Source organism: Staurois parvus, unplaced genomic scaffold (genome assembly GCF_062004578.1).
Source record: "Staurois parvus isolate SC_StPar_1 unplaced genomic scaffold, SC_StPar_1.0 ptg000525l, whole genome shotgun sequence".
Classification (NCBI taxonomy): Eukaryota; Metazoa; Chordata; class Amphibia; order Anura; family Ranidae; genus Staurois; species Staurois parvus.
Window position 1 is genome coordinate 8441476 of NW_028318321.1, and position 18767 is coordinate 8460242.

An 18767-nucleotide genomic window follows, 5' to 3' on the forward strand; every position below is an offset into this window, starting at 1 on the left:
TGCTCTTTTATCTTGTACAGAAACTTCGTCCCCTGCAGCACTGAACTATAGCAAAGAGTAAAGTGGTAAAATTACAGTATCTGAGATGTGACCCAGACTTCACCTGAGCGCTGTCAGCATACTTTAGCACACAGACACTGCTTGTTTTTCAATGGCTGCACATGAAATATGGCAGTGAAAATTCCCTCTAAAGAGGCTATACAAACTATAATGTTCTAACCCTGGAAGGCCGTATTGTATTGCCAGGATTAAATTGCATGATTATATTTTTTAAATGGAAACAATGCATCTTCTCTAACACAGTGCATTTCTGTCTAACATTGTCATGAAATCTTTAGAATACAATTTAAAAGAAAATACATAATATCTAGTATATCCCAGGCTGCTAGTGGAGTCACATTGAAAAAATGATTTGCAAGGGTACATAGAGGTCTCCTCTGCTATAAACATGGTGAAACTACTGTAATTGTGGATGGGAAAGAGGAAGTGTTTTCAGTGATGAAATGTTGCCATATCCAAGCCACACCCACAGACAACTGCTTTTGATTGGTTGTTTAAGAGCGTCTGCTACAGTTTTGTTTCAGCTTTGAAATGTAACTTTTGATATTTTATATTGCATTTAAAGCTGCCTGTCACTGCAGTGGATTCTATAAAAAAAAGAATTCCTTTAAAATTTATGTAAACCCTCAAGTTGTAAAACAACACATTCAGTTTAAAAGAGAAATGCAAGGCAGAACATTTGTGTACAGATATAAAAAAAACAAAACACATTATAAACACTTTTTATCCCTTTTTTAACCATTTGACAACCGGGTTATAGCCGAATGATGGCTACAGCGTGGTTGTCCAGTTCAGGGAGGGCGTCATATGACGTCCTCCCAGAACACGCCCCCAGCAGCGTGCACCCAGCACTGACTGTGATCGCTGTGTCCTATGGACACAGCTGATCACGTGACGAGGTAAAAGGCCAATCACAGCGGCCTTTTACCACATGGTCAGCTGTGTGCCATGAAACAGTGGCTAAATGGTTAGCACTTCCGCCTGGCAGTACTCAGGTCGCTGGTTCAAATCCCAACCACGGCATCACCTGCCTGGAGTTTGCATGTTCTCCCTGTACCTGCGTGGGTTTCCTCTGGGTACTCCAGTTTCCTCCCACATTCCAAAGACATGCTGGTAGGTTAATTGGATCCTGTCCATATTGGCCCTAGTATGTGTATGTATGAATGTAAGTTAGGGACTTTAGATTGTACGCCCCTTGAGGGTTAGGGACTGATGGAAATGTACAATATATATGTAAAGTGCTGCGTAAATTGATGGCGCTATATAAGTACCTGAAATAAATAAATAATCCTACACCCACAGTTGATCTGAGGAAGGCAAAAAAACCCAGAAAAGCATGATCCTGATCCCCCGAGAGGCAATCAGATATTCCCTGGATCAACTTTACCTATAAATGTTAGCATCCAGTTATATTCTGTGCATCCTTTTTTAAAACAATCCACTGAGCTGGCCAGAACCAAACTCTAGAGGGAGTCTATTCCACATTTTCACAGCTCTTACTGAGAAGAAACCTTTCCATGTTTGGAGATTACATTTCTTTTCCTCCAGATGTAAAGAGTGCCCCCTTGTCCTCTGTGATGACCTCAGGGTGAATAGCCCTACACCGAGTTCTCTACATGAACCACTGATGTATTTATACATGTGGATCATATCCCCCCTCAATCTTCGCTTCTCAAGAGAGAATAAATTCAGTTCCTCTAATCTTTCCTCATTGCTGAGCTCTTCCATGCCTCTTATCAGTTTGGTTGCCCTTCTCTGTACTTTCTCCAGTTCCCCAATGTTCTTTTTTGTGAATTTGTGCCCAAAATTGAACTGCATATTCCAGATGAGATATTACTAGTGATTTGTACAGGGGTAATATGATATCTCTCTCTCTGGAGTCTATACCTCTTTTAATACAAGAGAGGATTTTGCTCGCTTTAGAAACCGCAGCTTGGCATTGTATGCCATTATTAAGCTTTTGATCTACCAGAACTCCCAGATCCTTCCTCACCATTGATTCCCCCAGTTGTGCCCCCCCTAGCAGGGGCGGGCTTACCATTTGGAAACTCGGGCACTGCCCGAGGGCCCGGGGTTAGTAGGGGGCCCCATGAGATACCCCTGGTACCTTTTTCATAGGCTTTTTTGAGTTTGGGCAAGGACACAGGGGTCCCATGATCTCCTATTGCCCGGGGACCCCATGAGTTGTCAGTCCGCCCCTGCCCCCTAGTATGTATATGCATGCATATTCTTAGTCCACTAATGCATAACCTTACATTTATCAACATTAAACCTCATCTTCCACATAGTTGCCCAATTAAACAGTGCATTGAGGTCATCTTGTAAGTTGGAGACATCCTGTAAGGACGTTATTCCACTGCACAGCTTGGTGTCGCCTGCAAAGACTAAATGGGATTTTTAGTCCCAACACTGAACCTTGGGGTACACCACTAGCAACCCTAGAATATAAATCATTAACCACTACTCTTTGAATACGATCTTTTAGCCAGTTTTCTATCCATTTACATACTGATTTTTCCAAGCCTGTAGACTTTACCTTACACATTAGCCGTGCATGGGGAAATGTGTCAAACGCTTTTGCAAAATCCACGTCCACCGCCATCCCTCTGTCCAAGTTCTCATGCAGAGAGCTATCATTTACGCTTTTTTGCACTGCAGCCTGCGTCCCAGCTTGAGAGATTTATCCCACTTTCCATCACAGTGGCCACACAAATGGAAACAAGGACAAAAAATAAACCTGGTGCAGGTACTAACCCTTTCTTACTGTGCTATAAAATATACCTTAACTGCTGTTTTCCTGTTAGAGATATTTTCATATTAAATTCTGGACTACTGGACTATTGCTCAGTGAGATAATGCTGATACCAGCAGAGTCTATCAAATGGGTAGAAGTGTACAGTAGTGCAACATGGGAGAGAACGTTTACATTCTGATCTGCCAAAAAGACCATTTGGCTGCTGCAATGAGTATGGGTGTCAGACAGAACATCTATAGCCAGCCTAAAGCTGACCATACACCGGTACAATTATATTTGAAAAATTTTATTTGGTTTTACTAATGGTTAATGGCATCAAATCCATGTTCAATTTCCACTGTAGCGAAAAGAAATTCAAAGGAGCAGGAGACATAATTATTCTCGAACTATCAAAACTCTAACTGAACAGTTCAGGAAAAATCATACATATTACAATTAAACCTTTTTCATACATCTGGGATTCCATTCAAGTAGCAGGTCTGAATGAAATTTAAAGGGCTTTCAGACAAACGTAGTTAACTCAATGATAGCAAAACAGAATGTTCTGCTGAATGATTTCTCAGAAGACATCCTGAGTGCTGAGGCTCAGGAGGAATTCTTGTGTTGGACAGTTGAAGGTTTCTATTTAAAAAAAAATTGAATTTTGGAGTCACATGCCCATTTATCAAAGAAAGAACATTCACATTTTTAGTAAAATGATGCTTGCAGCAGACAAAATCCTGAGAATAACCGTTTGATCTCTTCACATGCCTAATCTCTGCCTTAAAAGGGCAACTCTTCTTTTGTGCAAAAAAAAAAAAAAATTTAGCCTGGTGTTGGCTGTATTATTATACCTTTCAGGAACATTTTGCAGATGAGACTATGATTACTCCTTCTCCCCCTAGTGCCCAGTACTGGGACTGCTACATCACTTCCTGTTAGCAGAGTGGATACAGTTCTTCTGACAGCAGAGGATCTTGGGAACAAGATCTGATTTCTGAGTGCTGATTGAACTAAAACTACCAGAGAGCTGGTGAACCGGAAGGATGCTGAAAGAGCAGATATATTCTACAGCCAGGGCCGTCTTTAATGAGGGGCAAAAGGGGCAGCTGCCCTGAACCCAGTCATTATTGTGGGGCCCAAGGCAGCTGCTCCTTGAGCTCCTTGTCATGGAGAGTCCGGTGGCGGTGGGAAGCAGAGCAGCTTAATTTGGTGCCTACAGCGGCATCCTCAGGGTGCAGGCAGGATGATAGCGTTTTGCTCCAAAAGGTGATTGGGCGGCCCTAGAGACAAAGGCCGTGGGAAAGGCTAGCAGCAAAAGGGTGGCTAGGACTGAGAGCCCGGGAGGGAGAATACCTTCACCACCTCTCTGCTTGAGATGAGCAGCAGCCGGCGCAGCATCCCTGGCACCTCCCAAAGACTAGACTCCTTATGCAACCTCCTCTCCACTCCCAGCTCCAACATCAACAGGAGCACAGGCTGACCAGGGACCCTGTAGAGAGGATGAGGACGGGCAGGAGGTAAGTACTAGGCATCACACACCTACCCACAGACTAGGACTGGGACAGGGGGGCACACAAGGGACTGCAGACAGGGGCAGGGCTAGGGGTCTCTCTCTCACCCCCCTTTCTGTCTCACACCCCCCTCTCTCCCTCACCCTCTCCCACCCGACTCCCTCTCTCTCATACCCCTCTCTCTCACCCCTTCTCCCTCTCACCCCCCTCTCTGTCACCCCACCACAGACCCCTCTCTCTCCTCCCTTTCTCTCTCCCTCACCCATCTCTCTTTCTCACTCCACCTCTCTCTGTTTCTCACTCCCCCTATCTCTCACCCCACCTCTCTCTCCCATCCCCCTCACTCTCCCCCTCTTTCACCCCACTCCCTCTCTCTCATAACCCCTCTCTCTCACCCCCCTCTCTATCACCCCCTTCTCTCTCACCCCCCTTCTCCACCCCTCTCTCTCTCTCTCATCCTCCCTCTCTCATCCCCCCTTTCTCTCATCCCCCCTCTCTCACCCCTCTCTCTCTTTCTCACTCCCCCTTACTGTCACCCCAACACCCCTCTCTCTCCCTCCATCCTTTCTCTCTCTCTCACACTCCCCTCTCTCACCCCTTCTCTCTCTTTCTCATCCCTCTCTGTTTCTCCCTCTCCCTCTCACCCCACCTCTCTCTCCCCCCACTCCCTCTCTCTCATCCGCTCTCTCTCACCCCCCCCCCTCACTCACCGCTTTCTCTGTCTCACTCCCCCTCTATGCCACCTCCCACCCCCTCTCCCTCCCTACCTCCCTCCTTTCTCATGTTTGCCTAGGGTCCAATCAATAATAAAGATGGCCCTGTGTACAGCAGGGGACAGACTCAATCTATTGGCTAGGGATTCAGAATTGAACACTGGGGAACTGCCATTCTCCTCCAGAAACAGATTGTTTGCTTACTGTTGTGGAACTCTGCACATCAGCACAGCAGTGACTCAGATTGCCACACCGGGATCACATCAGCTTCTCTGCATTGGGACTGTCACTATCTGGTCTTCACACAGACATCTCTGCTTGCTGCGCTAACAAGCTATCAGGTGCCAACTCTGAACATCCAGGCAAAAAGCCAAGAGCCTGTTCAAGAACGCTTGTTCTAAGGAGGTTGTGCTATCCATGGGATTGGTGAACTTTTTTTTCTTTTTTAATGGTTGAACTGGGTGGACTTTTGTCTTTTTTCTGCCAGGCTAACTATGTAACTATGTTCCCTCCTGCGCTTATGGGCCTTGTGGTTGCAGCCCATGAACGATTGTAGACAGAATCCTCCTTCAAGACTACATCTCCCAAACTGCTCCTGGCATCCTGTAATCAACGCCATCTTGTGGGAAAATAAGGTTCTGCAATTCAGTAACATTGCTCAGTGTTTCAGTTGAAGCATAGAACACTATATTAAAAGCCTGTCTGGTCAAGTTATGCTTTTCTATCACCCCCCACGTCTCCCACCATCATCTTGAATCTTCCATGATTGGGAGCGGTTTGTCTCTTTCTCTTTTGCACAGCTGGCCACATGATGATGCTCCCTTGATCCTGTGTATGTGCAGATGTGCTGAGGGTCTTGATTGGGACTGAATGGTGACAAAAATGTGATACTCCTCTCCTGGGTAAAGTGTCTGAAAATGATGAGGGGGAGACCTAAAGTTATGTGCTTAAGAAAAATAATAATTTTCAGTTGTTAAAAAGGAGTTGGTGGGGGATACTGTAGGAGGCAACAATGTGCACCTCTGTCAGTTGGCCACTCCCTTATTTCAATCACTGTGACAGCCTGTCTATTGTTTTTGGGGATGAATGACATCTGTCCGTATACAAAATTACCCAAAGCTCAGAAATATTGATTTAATAGTACATTTTAGGTCCACTCACACTTCTGTATGTGTTGAGTCAATGCAAGAAAAAAATGCATGTTTGGCAATGCAACACAGCATGCAGCACGTTCACAGCTGTGCATTGTGGTGTGCTATAGCACAGGTGCCTTTAGGTCTACTCTATATGTGCACTAGGGTGCCATTCACAATAAACAGCAATGCTCTGCAATACATATGTACCAAAACACAAAGTGTGTGTTTCAGTGCCGTAGAAGAGATGATGATATTGCTCCTTGTAATAATTTGAAAAGGCTGAATGTTACCATCAACAGGTGACAGGTTCACTTTACTCCTTGTGCCTTGAGGCAGTGAGTGGATGGTTTATTCAGCACATGTTCATTTCTGTGTGAGATAACTTGTGGTAAGAGCAGAAACCTCTGCCGTAGGCAGTGAGATGGCAGAGACTTTGTAATATAGATCCACAAATAAGGAGAAAGGAAAGGTGCATCCTTGTTCCTTAAATTATTACATTACACTGAACTGTACATGAACCCGGTTTGCTTATAAAGGAAGCAGCTGTTTGTGCGATTCAATCCACGGTTCACTAAAAGGGTGACCCTGACCACTTCCTCAATTTAACTGCAACTATTCAGACCTTGATATGTAGACATGCACATTGTGCCCAGCAGGTGGCAGATGTGTTGGCAGGCTAGCTTCTGTGGAACCCTCGGAATATTAAGCACCTCTTCTAAAAGGAATACTTGCTCTTATGTAATGTTTTGGGGGAGGGGGGTGCAAGGTGTGGCAGTAAAAAAAAAATTATACTGAGACAAAGAGAGGGCAGAAGGAAGGAATGAAAACTACTGTGTAGTAGATATTACTAACCGCTTTGTTAGGCAAGTTTTGCGTCCAAAATTCTTTCTTTTCAAGTTTTGGAAAAGTGAGATTTTTCTTGCATACACACGTTATTTAGGATTACAGGGATTTCTTGTGATACCAGTAAGAAATTGACTTTGCAAAGTGAGAAAATTTGGCCAGTGATATGAAAAGAAACTTTTTAAAAATTGGCTTCTTTTATAAATATAGGAATTAAGTCACATTGCTTAAACTTGTTTCATGTTTACAGAAATTAAAGTGGTAGTAAACTCCTTTTAGGGGGTGGGCTGGTTCTGGCAGGTGGTCCCAACTTACTGAGTACTTGACTGCAAGCCCACAGGGGTTCTTTGGACTGTGCCAGGCAGTGTGGGCGGGGTAATTCGCTCTGCACACAGGGTACCTTGTCCCTTGTGTGCGCTCATCAATGCCCCGTGACAAGGCGGAGGCCATAATCAGGTGAAATCAACGTTAAGGCGACCCCCAACTTAGAGATGAGCCATGCACTTAGTGTAGTGAATTTCTTCTCTCTTCTGTGAAGTGCTGCATTCCATGACACTACACACCTCGTTGTAACAGTTGCATTTAGTAGGGACACAGCTGAGCCCATGCCCACCCCACCTGTTCATTGTACCTCTGCCACCTTACTACCAGTGACAGAATGGGGTCCCACTGTGCACCTAGCAAGGACCTCATGTGTGCACATAATTAACTCCTTCTCCCCATACCAGGTGGTGAAACCGAGGGTCTCCATGACACAGCTCTCTCCCAGTTGCTCCTGCTGCAGAGGGCGGCAGAACACCAACTCCCTCGATACCGGAGGACACCTTCCCTAACCCAGGTACCACACTTCACAGCAGGCTTTTGCTCACTTTTTACCAGTCCTTGGTAACCAATGCAAACTGCTTACTCCCTCCTGTCTGATGCCACCTTAACTTCTTGCAACTGACTTGTTTCATACTCTGTATGTGCCTTAACTGACTAAAGTGAGTCTAACTGACAATTTAACCTTCTTGCACCCCTTTAGTAAGTTCAAACCAGGCTTATAAGAAGTTTAACATATTTTACTGGAGGTTCTGCAGCATAACAGAGTAAAGTGCAGCACAGTTCCAACAGTCTTATCCCTAACTATCTATATTGATATGTGGCTGTCCAGGTGTACCTCAGTAAGGTGACAGCCTATACTCAGCATTGCTCTGGATAAGTCAGCATCTTTGAGCGGACTGCAGGTCCCAGTAGTCCCCCTTAGAATGGTGCTACATCCTTCTTCAGGGTAGCGAATCCTCACTCACAGAACGTCCAAGGGCAGAAGGAAAGCAGAAGAGCCTCAGTACCCAGCATCCCCCCTTATATTAGCAGCACAGGGCAGGTAGGCTGGATCCGAAAAGCCTGGGTAAAAAGGAACAAAACAGTTTAACCCTTTCCCCTGGCCTGGGTCAGCCAGTGCTCGCCAGCTAAAGTAGATACCCTACCTACATCCTTACAAAAAAAAAAAAGATGTGCAGTGTTAAAATGTGCTAGCATGCACCACATACTACCTCACTATCTTAGAGTTACCTGTCAAATGGAGCTCTCCAGCACTGAACTCTCACCATTTCTGCTGGTCCTAGATACTTACATCTTCACCTGATCTTTCTTCAGGATTCCGTCATTTTACCCACTTGAATGGTTGGGCCACAATGATGTCGCTCTCTGGCAGCGCACGAGAGCCACCTCACCACCGGCACACAGCGGGTGCCATAAATGTGGTCTGAGCTGCGCATGTGCTTGCCAGATGACATTACTGCTGACAGTCGGGGGGAACAATTATAAGAGAAGAGACCACTAGGGTTATAAACACCCTGCCGGTCAGCATTTTTTAAACGTTTGAGTTTATTACCGAATTTTTCTTTTTCACAATTTAGACAGGTAGAAATGATTAACATTTTCACAATTGTATATATCTTTCAATGAATCAAGGTTTGAAGTTTGCAGTCACCAATGCAATTTTGCTTTTTTTTGGTTCCATATGATACTAAAAATGTATTCATACTTCCTAACACGGTGGCTATTAATGTGATTGTAATAGCAGGAAATCAACTGGCTCCTTGATATGTACCTTATCTTGAAGTATAGTCATACACAGCCCAATAGTTGCAAGTAATGCACCTGATTTTGTCTCCATACTCAGCAATCAGACCAAGCAGGGTGCTATGTGGGTAATAATGGGTGATTTCTCACTGCAGAGTTCCAGCAACTTGGAATCTTTCTCCGCAAGGGGTACTTAGCTCTTTTCTTTGGAGAAAATACTGGGGGTGCTCTGCCTTAACCCATTGATAAAACTAAGGAAAAGAATGCCACTAGTTCTTTTGGCACAAGTTGATTTCCAGCCAGCCTTATAGTACACCTATCACTATGGTTGACAGGTAAAATTAAGCTCCTGCCTACAAACTTGGCATCGTCAGTTGCACATCAGAAAATCTAGAGTGTCCCAAGAGCTTTTTAATATTAAGTACCCTGCAATATGCAAATTAAAACTTTTCCAACCCATCACCACAATTCTGTGTAAGACCCCACAAATCTGTTGAAAGGTGTCCATACTACACTGCTTCAGATGATCAGAAGGCAATCCATAGTGCTACAGTAGAGGATTGTTTGGAATCTAGTTCAGTTAGGGGCTTGGACCTTAAATCAAAATCCTGTCAGAGATGTATGTGTTTTATTATTATTTTTGTTTGTTTTATTAAATTCACTAAAGACCTAAAGTCAGGCATATGTGGGTGGTGTTTTAAGCATTAATGCAGTTACCCTTGGTAGGGACCTCCATGCCCTCTCCCCCAGCATTACCGTTACCCTTTAAACACAGAATGTTTCATTCTTATCGTACCATACCCATTCATAGAGGAAGAATAGTCATGTCAGACCAATGCTGCCATCATTTTTGGTCTTTTTTTTGGATTATTCTGTAATGCCTTCTAGGGATATAAAGATAATTTTACTTTAACATACATTGCCTCACCTAAATTTTTGATGTGCATGATAGAAGAAAAGAAGCATAATGGTCACTTTAACTTAAAGTGTTCCTAAACCCAGGACCATGCATTCACTATATATGGTCTCCCACAGTACACAGAACATGGAAATGCAATTATGTTAGTAAATATAAACTGCTAAATACCTTTTCTCATCAGCAGTTACAGCAGTCTTGTGACTTCTATCAATGTCCAGCTGAGCACATGTAAAAGCTTGTAAGAGGAGCTTTCATTTTGCTCTAGGAGTATGCAGGACCCTTGACCTCTGTCTGGACAGTGCTGATTGGCTCTGTGCTGATCACATGCACTCTCACAAGAAAAAAAAAAGCCTCTCACTGCAGAGGATTAACCCCCTAGGTTCCACAGTGAGTATACCAAGCATGCTTTACTGCTTATACAGACTGATTTTACCGTTGTGAGTTTAGTAACACTTTAAAGGGTTAGTTCACCTTTTCAGAAAAAATGAAATGATGAACAACCTGCACCCCCCCCCCATCCCCAGATTCATGCACTTACCTCCATGGGTGAGAGTGATTCACCATTCACACAGCCCAGTGCAATGGTACTTGGGTTTAAAAAGTGTGCTGTTGTTCCTCTTCTTTCCCTAAGGATATCATGAGGGATGATGTAAGGCCTTTCCCTGCCCATTTACTTATGTGACTGGGGAATCTCAGCCATGTATGACATCAGTGATTGGTAAGAAGGTGGTGGCTACCAGCCATTGCTTCCTTAACAACCCTTGACAGCATTGGCCAAGTATGGCTGTGTGGCCATCTTTAGGCAATGATGTAATCCACTCTATTTACCACCCATTTGCTTACCTGGGCAGGGATTCCCAGCCATGTAAGTGAATGGGTTGGGTGACATCAGTGGTCGGTAAGTACGAAGCGGTAGCAAGCAAGCACTGCTTCCTTTACAACTATTGACAGATGGAAACTGTCACATTTGTCCATGCTGAATGCCCTAATTATATGACATTCAGACCAAACACTAAGCCCATCCCTAGACACCACATATCTTAACAGAAAAAAGAATATAACACCCTAGAAGTCTGTATACTCCCCTAGGAGGTTCTAATCATTGGCTTCTAATCTGGAACTCCGGATTCCAATTTCACGATATTGAAGAGGCACTATTTGAATCAAGATTTGATGTTTGCCTGCTCCAGTATGTTGAAAATGTCAACAAATATCTAGAGTTGTACTTTTTCACACAACTGTAGCTTTAATTGCAGTGAGTTAAATCTATTCAGTCAGGGCTATTAGGAATGATGTAAAGCTGTATACTCTATTTGGCCTCAGTCAGAAAGGGAGACTGTGACATAAAACTTTGAACACATTCAAACTAACACGAGATGTCCCATCCAGGTCTCAACATGTTTTATATGGATGGAAGACCAGCAGGAACCTGAAGTAGTTGTGCTGTCTGATCACTGAGCTCTTGGTGCCAGAGTGGAAGAGGGATTATCTCCTAAGGCCTTGGTTTTTTATGTCAGTTGTCAGCTATTCAGGAGAACTGTTACTGTGTTTTTAGACCATAACATTAAGCATATGTATATTCTATAGATGCACACTAGTATAGAAATAATATAAACTTTATATAAGAAGAGATTAATAACAGTGCATACATTGAATGAACAAATGTGTGTGTGCGTGTGTGTGTATATATATATATATATATATACAGTTGTGTTCAAAATAATAGCAGTGTGTTGAAAAAAGTGAATAAAGCTCAAAATCCTTCTAATAGCTTTTATTTCCATACACACAAATGCATTGGGAACACTACACATTCTATTCCAAATCAAAACATGAAGAAAAATATATCAAATTTGTGTTGTTCCTCTAAAAGAAAAAAGAAGAAAAGTGAATATTAGACTGTTCAAAAAAATAGCAGTGTTTGTATTCTTCTTTACAAACTCAAACATTCACTATATAAACTGAAAAATGTTTGAAGATTTTGCTTTCCTTTGAATCACTTAATTAATATTTAGTTGTATAAGCACTGTTTCTGAGAACTGCTGTACATCTGTGTTGCATGGAGTCAACCAACTTCTGGCACCTGTGAACAGGTATTCCAGCCCAGGATGATTGGACTACATTCCACAGTTCTTCTCTATTTCTTGGTTTTGCCTCAGAAACTGAATTTTTTATGTCAACCCACAAGTTTTCTATTGGATTAAGATCCGGGGATTGGGCTGGCCACTCCATAACGTCAATCTTGTTGGTCTGGAACCAAGATGTTGCACATTTACTGTTGTTTTTGGGGTTGTTGTCTTGTTGGAACACCCATTTCAAGGGCATTTCCTCTTCAGCATAAGGCAGCATGACCTCTTCAAGTATTCTGATGTATTCAAACTGATCCATGATCTCAGTGTTTTCAGTGTTTGGGGGTCGTCTGACAAACTGTCTCCGGCCACTAGACCCAAAAAGAACAATCTTACTTTCATCAGTCCACAAAATGTTGCGCCATTTCTCTTTAGACCAGTCAATGTGCTCTTTGGCAAATTGTAACCTCTTCAGCACATGTCTTTTTTTCAACAGTGGGAGTTTGCGGGGGCTTCTTGCAGATAGCTTGGCTTCACATAGACGTCTTCTAATTGTAACAGTACTCACAGGTAACTTTAGACCTTCTTTGATCTTCCTGGAGCTGATTGTTGGCTGAGTCCTTGCCATTTTGGCTATTCTTCTATCCATTTGAATGATAGTTTTTCTTTCACGTCTTTCAGGTTTTGGTTGCCATTTTAAAGCATTTGCAATCATTTTAGCTGAGCAGCCTATCATTTTCTGCACTTCTTTATAAGTTTTCCCCTCTCCAATCAACGTTTTAATCAAGGTACGCTGTTCTTCTGAACAATGTCTGGAACGACCCATTTTCCTCAGAATTTCAGAGAGAAATGCACTGTAACCAGCATGTACAACATTTGCTGCCTTCCTTCCTTAAATAAGGGCAATAATTGCCACCTATTTTTCAAAGAATGAATGACCTCACTAATAGAACTCCACACTGCTATTATTTTGAACATGCCCCTTTCAATTAGTGATTCAATTACACAGAATCAGCAGCATGCATGTCATGAATGTTGGGTCTGTTGGATTTCTATTACCCTACTACACCTGCTAGTAAATTATTTGCCATGTAGAAATATCATTTCTACCAAAAATAGTGATTGATCAGGTTAGTGATGTCTGACTGCTATTATTTTGAACACAACTGTATATATATGTATATATACTGTGTGTGTATATGTATATGTATATATATATATATATATATATATATATAGTTATTAATAAAGATACCATTGTGTCCGGGTGATAACATGGTCTTGTACCAAGCCCAGAGTGGCTATAGAGCACACCAGGCATGCCCGGATAGGAGGGGTGGCGAGGGCAGCATATAGAGGTACTAATTCATCCATTTCCCTCCTGCCACTGTTGAATGCCTACTTCTCTTCCTCTCCATCCTGCAGGCATTCAGCGGCTGCAGGAGAAAAATGGACAAATCAGTTTCTCTATATGCCGCCCCTCCTATCTTCTTTCTGCTGCCCATGGGCCCTTGTCCTCTCCCCTGGTCCTCCTGTGCTCCCCCCTCACAGACCTGTACCTTCTTCTTTAAGAGGCTCCTCTGTCCTGCACTCATTACCTGTATCAATGGCACCTGTTTGAACTTGTTATTAGTATAAAAGACACCTGTCCCCAACATCAAACAGTCACACTCCAAACTCCACTATGGTGAAGACCAAAGAGCTGTTGAAGGACACCAGAAACAAAAGTGGTTAAGGTGCTTCTTTGATGTAGGGCCCCTCTGTGTGGCTAGGCTGTAAAAAAAGTCTCACACATGCATTACTCAAGGGGAGGAGTAGCAGAACACGTTTTGGGGTGTAAAGTATGCCCATGCTATGTGTGAGAAATATCTTATTAAATTGACTACTCCAAAAAAATACCAAGGGGTGTCATTTTGTGGGCGTTTCTTCTGTTCCAGTACTCCAGGGCCTCCAAAAGTGTGATAGGTAGTCAAGAAATTAGATGTGTAATTTATGCCCCTAGAAAGCCCGAAGATGCGCCTTAGATTTTGGGCCCCTCTGTGTGCTTAGGTTGTAAAAAAATAAAAGTCTCACAAATGTGGTATCGCCACACTTGGTAGAAGTAGCAGAATGTGTTTTTGGTTGTATTTATAAGTATGTCCACGCTTTTTGTTAGTAATATCTTATTAATTGACAACTTTGTGTAAAAAAAAAAAAAAATAGATTTACATTTTTTATCCTACATTTTCCAAAAACTTGTGTGAAAAATTACATTTTCAAAATGTCCTTCAGAAAATGCCTTGGAGTGTTTGCTTTTCAAAATGGGGTCATTTTGTGGGTGTTTCCATTGTCTTGGTGCTCCAGGGCCTTCACAAATGTGATGGGTAGTCAGGAAATTAGATGTGCAATTTATGCCCTTGGAACGCCTGAAGGTGTTCCTTGGATTTTGGACCCTTCTATGCATCTAGGCTGTGAAAAAGTCTCAAAAGTGATATCCCCATACTCAGGAGGCATAGCAGAATGTGTTTTGGGGTGCATTTGCAAGTATGCCTATGCTGTGTGTCAGAAATAGCTTGTTAAAATGACAACTTTATGTGAAATAAAATTAGTTAATTTCTTAATTTTCCAAAAAACTGACAGAAAAATTACAACTTAAAAAAACTCACCATGTCTCTTACTAAATACCTTGGACTGTCTAATTTTCAAAAAGGGGTCATTGGATGGGTATTTGTACTGTCCTGGCGTTTTAGGGTCTCAAGAAATGAGATAGGCAGTCAGTACATCTGGAATGATCAATTTTCAAATATTTATCACAGTTTGTAGACTTTCATACAGACTAAATAATATATACTGTTTTGGGGTTACTTATACTAAAAAAAGTAGTAGAATATATTTTGACCTAATTTTATGTTTAATCGTTTTTATTGATTTTGCAGTCATAATAAGACATACCGACAAATGTCATACCATGTCAATAAAACACAAACGGATGAAAGGAGCCTTATTATATCTGTGCCCGAATGTAGGAAATGCATAGTAAGAATACAAGTATCAAAAACAATCAGTCCACATGCATATGAAGTAGGAAAACAGCCCTTTGCCCTAATTTTAGAAAGATTATTTATTTGAAAAATATTTAACAAAAACTAAGAAAAAAGTGTTTCTATTTTCAAAATGTATGGTATTTTTTTCATTTATATAGCAAAATATAAAAATCCCAGTGGTGATTAAATACCAGCCAAAGAAAGCTCTATCTGTCTCCAAAAAATGATAAAAAGTATTTTCAGCACTGAAAGCTGAAAATTGGCCTGGACTAGAAAGTGGTGAAAGTGTCCGGACTTGAAGTGGTTAAAGGCTTATGAGAGAATTATCACACTCTAAACTTTAGAATGTGTAAAAGGGTCACAGATCATTTTTTGGTGATGTATAAAATTCTAGAAGTCTGCCATTCTTATGTGAAACAAATTGTGGCAGCTTTTATGTTAAAATTGACAAGATGAGTGCCAGCAGATGAGAGACTTAACCTAACTAGAGAAATCTCAAGACCTAATGTGACGAACACCTACAGTGCTGCTCTTTGCACACTTAGTGATTTATAGTACTAGCAAAGGCTACTGAAGGTCAAGAGTTTTCTGTCTGATGATGATAATGAAAAAGGAAATCCACTGCAAGCTGGTAATGGGTTTTGTTTTCACTGTTTCAGATAAACCACAAGTGGTGGAACAACTGTTTGTACAAGCAGGGTACTCATGCCACGGACTCAGAGCTAAGCAAAATCAATTGCACTTACCTAATGAATTTTTATTTTCCCCATGCAGATGGATTGGCAGCTGATTTTTACGTCCCTCTAGTGATGAAAATATACTTTGCATGTCTGGCTTCTGAATGTCCATTTGTACCTGCCAGTCAGAAATTGGGAGCACATGTTTATAGTTAATGCCACCAGAGGTAAGGACTGGTTGCCCTACAGCACAGCAGATGGAGAAGACAATGACTACACTTTAGCAAGCATCTGCTTTCTATCACCCAGGTAATTTGGCTAAAGTGGCAAACATATTGAGATCCCGCATTTCTTTTCTGTGTTAGTTATGATACCACGACTTAGGACCATTCTCTTAATTCTTCTAATGTGGCTTGCACCTATCGTGGAGCTCTCCATGTTTAATGCATATTATGTTGGATTACAAGTCAGAAGATATCTAGGAATGTTTTCCCTTATCATCAAGCAATGCAGTTACTGCGTAAAGCCCAGGCTCCTAATGTGAGGAGGTAAATTTCTGGAAGCAAAAACTGCACTGTACATGGATCATTTGAGATCTGAGCTAGTTGGGCTGACCTGCATCTGTCAGTTATCCATGAAAATCAGTTGATCTGCCAGTCCCTGGCCACTTTTGTAGTTTTAGGCTTTTAAATAATATTTAATGAAAGGTGTGCAGCCTCACCACTTCCCCAAATATTATCTCAGCAAACAAGCATACAGGTTATCCTCTCATCTTTAGTATATGCTAAAATTTTATTAAGCACTTACAAAGTTTTGTTGAAATTAAAACTTGCACCTTATTTCAGAAGATATGAGTACGCAGTTCAATATAAAAAAAGCAGTAAAATCTTTTATGTCAAAAGTTAAAAATATATAGTGGACATGTGGGTGGGTGCGCTCCGTCAGGCAGGTGGTCCTCACCTGCCATGTATGTGACTGTAAGCCCACCAGGTTCATGGGCTATGGCAGGCAGTGTGGGCTGGGTCACTTGCCCTACACATGGGGTACCTCTTTCCATGCATGTGCTCATCAATGCCCCGGGATGAGGTGGAGACCATGTTCAGGTGAAACAAGCCTTAACATGGCCCCGACTTAGAGATGAGCCATGTACAGTGTGTAGTAATTAACTACAAAGTTCCTTTATGAAGTGCTGCATCCTGTGTCATTACACACCTTGACTGTGAACTGTTGCATTTAGGAGGGACTCCACTAAGCCTGTGCCCACTCCACCTGTCCATTGTACCTCTGCCACCTCACCTTCATGACAGAATAGGGTCTCACCATGCACCTAGTGCAAACCTCATGCGTGCACTTAATTAACTCCTCCTATACCAGACGGTGAGGCTGAGAGTCACTGTAATGCAGGCTGGTCCTGCTTGCTATGGGAAACCAACTGCTGGAAGGAGCCAAAGCAGTCAACCCCTCACTACCAAATTGTACCTCACCTGATCCAAGTACCACGCTTCACGACACAGTAGCTATACACTTTACACCAGTGCTTTGGTTACTCATGGCAAATGCCTACTCTCTCCACTTCGATGTCAAGTTAACCTCTTGCGACTGACTTGCTTCATACCCCCAATGTGCCCTAACTGACCCAAGTGAGATTAAGTGCTGCTTTAACCTTCATGCACCCCTTTAGTAACTTCAGGCCAGGCTTAGAAAAAGTTTCACTACTTTACTGACAGTTCAATAGCAAAGCATGGTAAAGTGCAACACAGTTTCAACATGTCTTAACCCTAACTAGTTGTTTTGATTTGTGGTTGCCCAGGTCTACCTCAACAGGCAATAGTCCAACACTGGTATGAGTCCACACTTGGCGGTTTTCCGAAATGATCGGCATCTTTAGCCAGACTGCAGGATCCAGCAGTCCTCCTCCGCAAAGAGGTGTCTTGGCATCCCCCACCAGGGACCATACAATGATCCAGGACAAGGCACAATTCTGGCCGGATCCAAAGAGCAACATGGAAGTGAAAGTCTGAGAGTGGGCCCTGGTCCCTGGCCTCCCCCCTTATATTAGTAGGATAGAGTGGGTAGGCTAGGTCCCAAAAGCCCAGAAAAAAAGACAGACAACTTAACCTCTTCCCCTGACCTGGGTCAGCCACTGCTCACTAACTAAAGTGGGCAACCTGCCTACAGACAGAATAGGTCAACAATTCAAGTGTTATGGACAAATAAATGGATTTTCTAAGTAATATTAATGCCTTTCAGTTCCTGTATCACATGGTGATTTGGATAAATCTTGTCTTACAGAATATGTAACTTAACAGGCTTAATAACTGCTGGAAAGCTTCTGTGTTGTCTGTGAAATAATTTTCCCTTTAAAATGCTTGAAAAAGAACCTTTGTATGCTAGACCACATAAGAATACAAATTATTATTGGAGGAAATAGAGGCAAGACTCTAGTAAGATCATGTAATTAAAAGTAACCAGTGTCCCTTATTACTAATAATGGGTTACACTGTTTTCTTGTGTTTTTACTCTTGTATGCTTGACTGGATATATGCAGATGTTCTCATTTGTGTGAAACATTTGAATAATCCATAGGAGAATGTCAACCAGACAATGAGCATCACCTAAGAGTAGAGGGCTTCCATTGTAACCTTACCTGCCAAATCCTTTCTGCTATCTGACACCTGCTGTGCCTCTCTTGCCTTTGGCTCCCTCTTTCTCCATGCAGAAGTGCCTCCAGCTCAGTGACCTTTCTGATGTTTGAAGAAAAACACCTCTTTTCTCTTCTTTGTTTTTCTCTAAATATTTTGCAAATGTCATTTGTCTTTTGAAGATTCTACTATCTGCATATTGAACTTCCTCTTCCATAAAGGTTACTAAGATAACAATTATAACATAATGTGTGAATTTATGCTGTAGTTTACTAAATAACCAAGGATTAGATATAAAAGTAGTGCTTTGACACTTAGCCTTGACCAACAAGTGAAAAGTTAGACCCGATGATATCACCCTTTATCTGGC